We start from the raw sequence: 8,010 nt of genomic DNA, 5'->3' as shown, positions 1-8,010 counted from the left end.
TCAAGCCAAACTTTTTTTTAAAAAAAGTTCCAAATATGTGCTTAAAGGCAGAGCCTCTTCCTTGGAGCAAAGGCAGGAGCAGGATGTGAGCTAGAGAAGCAATCTGCCCTGTCCCCACCTTCCAGTGAGAATTGTATTTTCTGATCACAGGAAAAAGATCAGACTACTTAACCTGCTCAGCATTTATTACCCAGTACTTTCCAGGCAAGGATCTGCCTCTTCCTTTCTGTTCCTGGAACAGCTGCCTTGAAGGCCCCTCCCTTGAGCATGAGTTGGTATTAACTCATTTACCATGGACAGAGCTATCACAGTCCCTGGCTGATGGCATGGAGCTTTCAGAGCCCTCTCAGTCTATTGAGGATGGCTGAGCTGTTCTCATCTTGATTTTGCTAAGTCAGTTTTTATTATTAGTTCTAATTAGTGCCTCTTCTCTGTAGATCTCAAGGCACTTTAGAAGGGAGTTCAGTATCATTATCCCCATCAAACCAAGGAACAGAGAGATGAAGGTCACACATCAGGTGAGTGATAGAACTCAAGTCTCCTGAATCCCAATCCAGTTCATTATCCATCAGGCCACACATAGCCCTCAGGCCTGATGTCCAGTCATATAAGATGACCACATGTCTGTATTTCTCCTATGATTTGTTGGTATTTCAGGAGATGCTTTGAAGATGCCTGAAATGTTCCACTTCTCCATGTTAGGAATGAAAACATTAGGGCTTGTTCAAGACTTATTGCTGCACCATGGAGAATTTGCTCATTGTTTTACAGGAAAAAACAGTCCAGTGGAATGAGTGTTCAGTGTGATGAACAGAGTTTCAAATCTAATGAGCGTTGACACTCATAGCAGAGATTTTCTCCTTTGCTTCAAATGAATATCAGTGTCACTTGTTCTGGGGTCCTGCTAAATCCCTTCAGACACTACATGGGTGGAAGATGTTCTCTGTTCCAAGAAGCCTGCACATGTCATTGTTGAAATAGTGGCTGGCAGTGGTGACATCTGCACTCATTTTAAAAAGTGCATTTTGGTCTTTTGTGACTGCTTCGTGATCCTAAAAATGTCACTGCAAAAGTGTCCTGGTTTTTCATGTTGAAAATATGGTCCCTCAACCACCATCCCTCTAGCCTGCTGACTCCATTCTCATCCCTTCCACCCACTCCCATGCTCTCACAAACACAAAAAGTGACATGAATCACAAACAACAACTTTCTTTTCTAAGCAAGGAACAAAACATTTGAAATAGACACAAGAAGCAGCAGAGAGACCCTTGAAGATACATGGATAATAACTAAGGCAGCCAAGTGCTCTTATCATTTTAACCTTTGCTTTCCCTCACCCCTTTGCTGTTTGCTGTTATCATTTCTACATTATGTTAAACACAGGGGCTGATCCTGCAAACACAACTGCAAGTAGCAAGTGGTCCTCCTCACATGGGGTAGTTCTGAGTAGAAAGTCCTATGCTGGTGGTAAGAGTTTGCAGAACTGAATCTTATGACTGTAAATTCTTTGGGTATGTCTACACTGCAGCTGGGAGATGTGTTGCCCAGCCCAGACAGACTCACATCAGCTCATCTTGAGCTAGTGTGCTAAAGTTAGCAGTGTGGATGTTGTGGCATGGGCAGAGGCTTAGGCTAGCCACCTGAGTCCAAGCCTGTCCACCTCTTTAGGTCCACGTTCAGGCGGCCATCCCATGGTGCAATGTCTGCACTGCTATTTTTAGCATGCTAGCCCATGTCTATTTACCCATGCTGAGAATCACACCTCCCAGCTGCAGTGCAGACATATCCTTTGGTGCAGAGACCATACGCCAGCACTGGGACTGAAGGGAGGCAGCTGGCCCCTCTCCAGTTCTCCTGGGGCTAATTGGGTACCCACTCCAGGTTTTGGCAGCCATAACTGGCATCCCTGTTACAGTAACCTCCATGGGCTATAGTGAGCATGAAGAATCACTGGGGTTCAGGACCATATCTCCAGGTTAAAGTAGATTGAAACAGGAATGGCAGCTCTCAAGGAAGAGGGGGAGCTGTGGAGGGTGAACTACTTATCCAAGCTGGGGGAACTCCCTTCTGCCTTTAATTCTGCTCCTCCACCCTTTAAATCCCACAACTCATGCCTCAGAGCCTTCTGCAGGAGGAGCAGAGCCAGTACTATGCTTGTTGCCAAGGGTCCAACCTGCTGAGGGATTCACTGTGTGGGGAGCGGGGGTTGAGTTACCATAACAAATGCACAAAAGTCCTAGGATTAGGGCACCACGTATTTACTTAGTAAAAGCACCAGGCACCTCCATTATAAATCATATCAACCCCTCAAGTTTATTTAGTATAACTGCACAACATGGCTATTGCAGTAGCACCAACCAGGTCAGAACCCTATTGTGGTAGGTGCTGTACAAAGATAGTGAAACATAGACTATCAGGGTTGGAAGGGACCTCAGGAGGTCATCTAGTCCAACCCCCTGCTCAAAGCAGGACCAATCCCCAACTAAATCATCCCAGCCAGGGAGATTCCTTGGCAGTCCCTGACCCAACGAGCTTACAGCTAAAGGCTTATAAGACTCCATTCCACCGGCTGACCTTACCCCTGTCTCTACTGGTGGGAGTGGCTCTTCTCAGATTATGGTTCTTAATATGGGGAGTTTTAGGTGACATTTTGACTACCGAAGCATGTTTGTCTGTGCTGTAGAAGCAGATTGTGCTCAGAAAGGATGAAATTCAGCTGCTTTTTTTCCCAGGCCTCTAATCACATCAATGCTCTGTTTTCTCTCTTTTTAATTCCTTTAAAACCACCTATGAAAAATGTTGCTGATTTTGAGGAGAAACATGGATTTGACCAAGGCTAATGTTGGCTCTTTAAAAGAGTTGAACGGGAGACAGTTAGGTGAAGTGGCTCAGCTAATGCATAAACAGTTGGTAATTATAGGGCCGGGACAGGCACACATGCGCTACCGAGGGAATATTCTTATTAAATCAAGCAGAATTCTGTCATCTTCTTAATCATGAAATATTGATGAAGCTGTAAGCAGCCCATCTGAGGTTTTAGCCTTTGCCCTCTGTGTGCGTGCGTGTGCCCATCCTGCCATTCAAGAGAAGGCGGGGAGAAGAGGGGGGGGGGGGACAAAACCCAGCCATGCATTCACAGTATACAAACTACACTCTGGTGCTGATGGATTTTTCTGAGTTTGCATGGGCATACGGATTACAGAAATAAGAAGTCTACATTATCTACTGCCAGGAGCTTCTTTTCAACTGATCATTAGCAGAGGGATGGTTTTATATGTATATATGTAGGTAGGTCTTGGCCACGTTAAAGGGAGTGTTGTCTTAGAATTTTGGAGCTATGTGGCCACATTTTGATCCCTTCACTCATGTTGAGTAGCCCCACTGCCATCAGTGGGATTTCTGGTGCAATATGGTACTACTTAGCACCAGAAGCTGGTCCTCGGAGCACCCCCCAACGAACAGCCAGCTTTAGCCCCCTATGCCCTTTCCTCCAGTGACTACAGCCCAGCGCTTCACGGGTATTTAGGTACCTAATTCTCATTAACTCTCAATTGAAATCAGGCACCTAAACACCTTTGAGTATGTGTGTGTGGGGGGAGAGGGGGTTATTGCAGTCCAGACATACTGCAGACTATCAGTGGAGCGATACTTTGTGTCCCTAATCAGCCAGAGAGAAAGCCCCTCCTGCAGTGTTGCTGGGCACTGTTTTGAAGGCTGCTCTGTCTCACCCCTTAAGTGGCTGCATGTTAGTGCTGTATGATGTAGCGCTCCCTGTACGCACCCTGAAATCCTTCAGGATGACAGCTGCTATATAAAGGCTTTGCTGTGACATATGGAGTTATTGTTATGTTTGGGGGGAGACCCACAGCACCAGCATTACTGGCTGGTGATATTCTGCCCACAGCTGAGAGAGGCAAGGGGAAGAACACACAGGGGTGAAGCAATGTGCTCTCTCCTTCAGTGCTGGCCCCAGACTGTTGGCTGGTGCAGCAGCCAATAGCAATGGCCCAACTACACCCATTTTGTGACATCTGGAGCAGCAGGGACTGTCTTTTTGTTCTGTGTTTGGACAGCACCTAGCACAATGGAGTCAGGGCTCATAGGTGCTACTGGAATACTAATAAATAATATGCAGGAGGGGGCGCATACATTTCAGATGTATGCTTCCCCCCTCCTCCCACATATTATTAACACAGGGATCCCCGTGTCCTCTCCATTTTAACCATCTATACAGAAGCAACCCGTAATCTAGCCCTTAAGCACCCCCCTCCTCCTTGAAAGTACACTATAGTGATAGATAAATAGAACTGACCTAGAACCGTTAATTATTCTCTGCTTTAATCCCCTCATTCACTAGTACTGCTATCCTTCAGCCAGCCACTCAGTCTTAAGAAAAGCAGCCAGCTAGAAAAATGGGGTGTTCTCATGTAAACATTACTCATGTTGCTGCAGTGAATTATGCTGCCCTCTGATCAGTAGCCTCACTCACTAAAGGCTACCTTATATGATGTCACCAGGGCCGGCTCTAGGCACTAGCAAACCAAGCACGTGCTTGGGGCGGCACATTTTCAGGGGCAGCATTTCAGCCATTTTTTTTTTTTTTTTGCTTTGGACAGCAAAAGCCTAAGCCGGGCCTGGCAGCAGCACTGCCCTGGGGCCACTGCGGTTCGCGCCGCAGGGGAGCAGCGCCCACACCTTGTGGCTGGGCCGGGCAGGCCGGAGCAGGGGACACTCGGGCTGGGGGCTACCCTGCGGGGCACACGGAGCCACCTACAGGTGCCGCAGGGTGGCCGCCCCCCAGCGCTGCAGCCGGGGCTGGGCAAAGCGGCCCAAGCCGCCCAGGGACTGCAGCAGGGCAGGGCAGAAGCAGCAGAAGCAATGGGGCCATGAAGGGCGAGGTGCTGCCGTGCGGGGCTCATGTCCTGCTCTCTGGAGCTCTGCTCCCTCTGGGGCTACCCTGCCCCGGCACCTCAGCCCCCTGCTGGGATGGTCCCCTAGCTCTGCCCTCCTGGGTCCCGGCCGGTCCTGGAGGAGGGAGCCCTGGCTGGAGGGACCCTGGGCTGAGACGTGGCCCGGGAGCCCCGCTGCTTACCCTGAACCTGCCAGCACTGGACCGGCTGGAGGCGAGTGGGGAATGGGTGGGATCAGCACTGGTGGGGGGGAGCCCGGGGCTGGGGCGGCAGCAGGTGCAGGTGTGTGTGTGTGGGGAGAGCCCAGGGCTGGGGTGGCAGGGGGTGCAGGTGGCGGAGGGCACTGGTGGGGGGGGGGGTGAGAGCCCAGGGCTGGGGTGGGGGGTAGCGAAAATTTTTTTTGCTGGGGGCGGCAAAAAACCTAGAGCCGGCCCTGGATGTCACACAGCATGACACAGCATAACATGGTATAACAGTGTGAATGCAGTGAGAGATGCTGCAGCTTACTACACAACAAACCTGCTTCCAGAAGTTATGCACAAGCCAAAAACTCCTTCATCTAGATGGTCCAGCTGCAAATTCTGGGAGTGTGTGGACTTAATCTCAGGTCACAAGGAATTTGTGAAATTTTGCTGCATCTTTCCACAAGCCACAGCCTCTTTCTGCAGGTTGTAGTAGTGCAGAACTAGACATCTTTCCCACAGGGCTTTCATCTCTCCAGCGGGTGTTTCTAGCCATTCCCAGTGCCGGTTACCACGAATATCTATTTCTCATGGCTGGATAGCAGAACACATTAATGTACGCTGCTCAGGTTTGTAACACATTTTCAAGAATCTTTACACTTACCATTCCATTTTACTACAAATGGAGCATGCAGCCCAACATGAGAACAGATTAGACTTGGAATAAGGAAACATTTGGGGTTAGATTGTGCCATCAGGTTTTCAAAACAGACATTTCTTTTGAAATCAGCAAGGAGTTATCATGCTCAAAACATCATCATAGTACAATATGTCTCCTTGGTCTGGATAGCAGCTTTTGTTTGTGACGAGTACAACAGTGTCCAAGAGATGCCTTAAATCCCAACCAGTGAAATCCATGGTTTGCCAAACCACTAAGTTCTTAAAAGACAGATCAGTAGGGGGCTAATCATGCTTTTATTTGGATCTGATCTTCTGCAATGGTTTCCATTAGATATGGACCTCAGGATCTGAGCACTCCCTAGACTATAGGGAATTTCTAATCCAGATCTGAATCAGAACTTTGCATCTCCAGGCCTGTTTCTTGTTTGAAATAAACTCCCATGTCTTTTATAATCTAGGTGGTTATCGTCAGGTAACAAGCCATACGTATTAGCCCAGAAAGAATGGTGGTGATGCAGAGGTAAATTAAAGAAGTCCAGATTTAGGGTGGGCAAGGAACATTGCAGGAAAACAGAATGCCCAGCTAGGCCAAGTTGTCAGCCAGTGGCTACTCAGGTCCTGATTCAGGAAAGCCTTTTCAGGAACTTAAAACACATGCTAAGTGCTTTCCTGAAATGGGGCCTCAAGGAACAATTAAGCGGCATTCTAGGAAGTAGCAAAAAGAAAGCCTTCTCTGCTTGAACGGCCTTATTGACCTGAAATCTTATGCTCTTTCTTTGCCAATTTTGTTCAGCTGGAGTTGATTTAGAACTATAGCATGTGTCTTATAAAACATTCAGCTGGAATAATGACATGCAGGCCCAGATCCTCAGCTGGCCTAACCAGACAATGCCAATTAAACTTTAATGTATGTCACAACATGCTAAATACTGTGAAGGTTAAATAACCCTGCCTAGGGAAAATAAATATTCTTTAAAAGCCAGTTACATTTTGTTTGAACAATCCGTGCATTAGGTTGCCAATGACAATGTGATGGCTTTACTCTAAATTCATTTCCAGGTGAATGAGTTCATAGATATAATGATTTGTCACCTTGTTCACACTCTCTCATTTTTACCACCCGCTCTCGATTTGGCAAACATTTCAAAACAGCAATCGTTCAGTTTCTAATAGAAAAGAGAGGCTTTGTTTTGTTTTGTTTTTTTTGCAGCAAGCAACCAGTGTAGAGAGCTTCTCTCAGCAACCTGCTTTAAAATGCAACCCCCGTTCTGTACCTACCCTGAATGTAACTTTCTGTTCCTCTCCATACTCTGATTTCTCGCTCTCTTTTTGTACTATCACATTATCCCATATTGCAATTGTAAAACCACATTATAAAAGCAGCCAATATTGAACTAATTTTATCACAGGGCTAGTAATAAAGTTTAACACCAACTATAATATTGTTGTACACCAGAAATATTGCAACAGAGCAGTAATATCCTGTTAAATTCGTTTTCTACCCAGCACCATAAGATCTGTTGAAAGATGTTAAGGGTGAAGTATTTTCTGGGTTTTTTCAAGCTTTATTTCTGTGGAGCTCTATAAATGTTTAAATTTCATAAAAAAATAGATCAGTTGGTCTTAGAAGTTGGACACTAATTGTACTGGTAATATGTCCAACACATTTATAGTCTGAACAGTGTAATTGATGGTCAGTAACCACCCTGCATAATAATGTACATCATTAGAGCATGCCCACAGAAAGGAATGACTATAGAGTTTTGGTACTTAGATGGCTCCCATGACTGTAGCATCTGAGTGCCTCAACCTTTAATGCATTTATCCTGTAAAATGGGGATAATAGCACTGCCCTGTTTAACAGACAGGCTAAGTAAATTGCCCACAGCTATACAGGGCGTCTGTAGCAGAGCAAGAAATTAAACCTGGGCCTCCCAACTCCCAGTCTGGCACCCTACCCACTGGACTATCCTTTCTCTGCATAGGAGGAAAGCAGTGATGGATTAATGTTTTCTGTTGCATAGGGCCATTGCTAAAAATATTAGCCACCCTTCTAAGGGCAGGATGTAAATTACCCCGCCCCTGAAGGCTGCATAGGGTATTATAATTAATAATTTATTTACAGTAGCAGCCAAAATGTGCTAATGCTTTCCAAACAGCTGAGAAAAGGCTATTCTTGCTCGTACAAGCTCAGAATGAGAGGCCCTGTCCACCTATAGGTATGCACTGGATTAATT

Source organism: Mauremys mutica, chromosome 2 (genome assembly GCF_020497125.1).
Source record: "Mauremys mutica isolate MM-2020 ecotype Southern chromosome 2, ASM2049712v1, whole genome shotgun sequence".
NCBI classification, from domain to species: Eukaryota; Metazoa; Chordata; order Testudines; family Geoemydidae; genus Mauremys; species Mauremys mutica.
Note: the sequence above shows the minus strand (reverse complement) of the source record.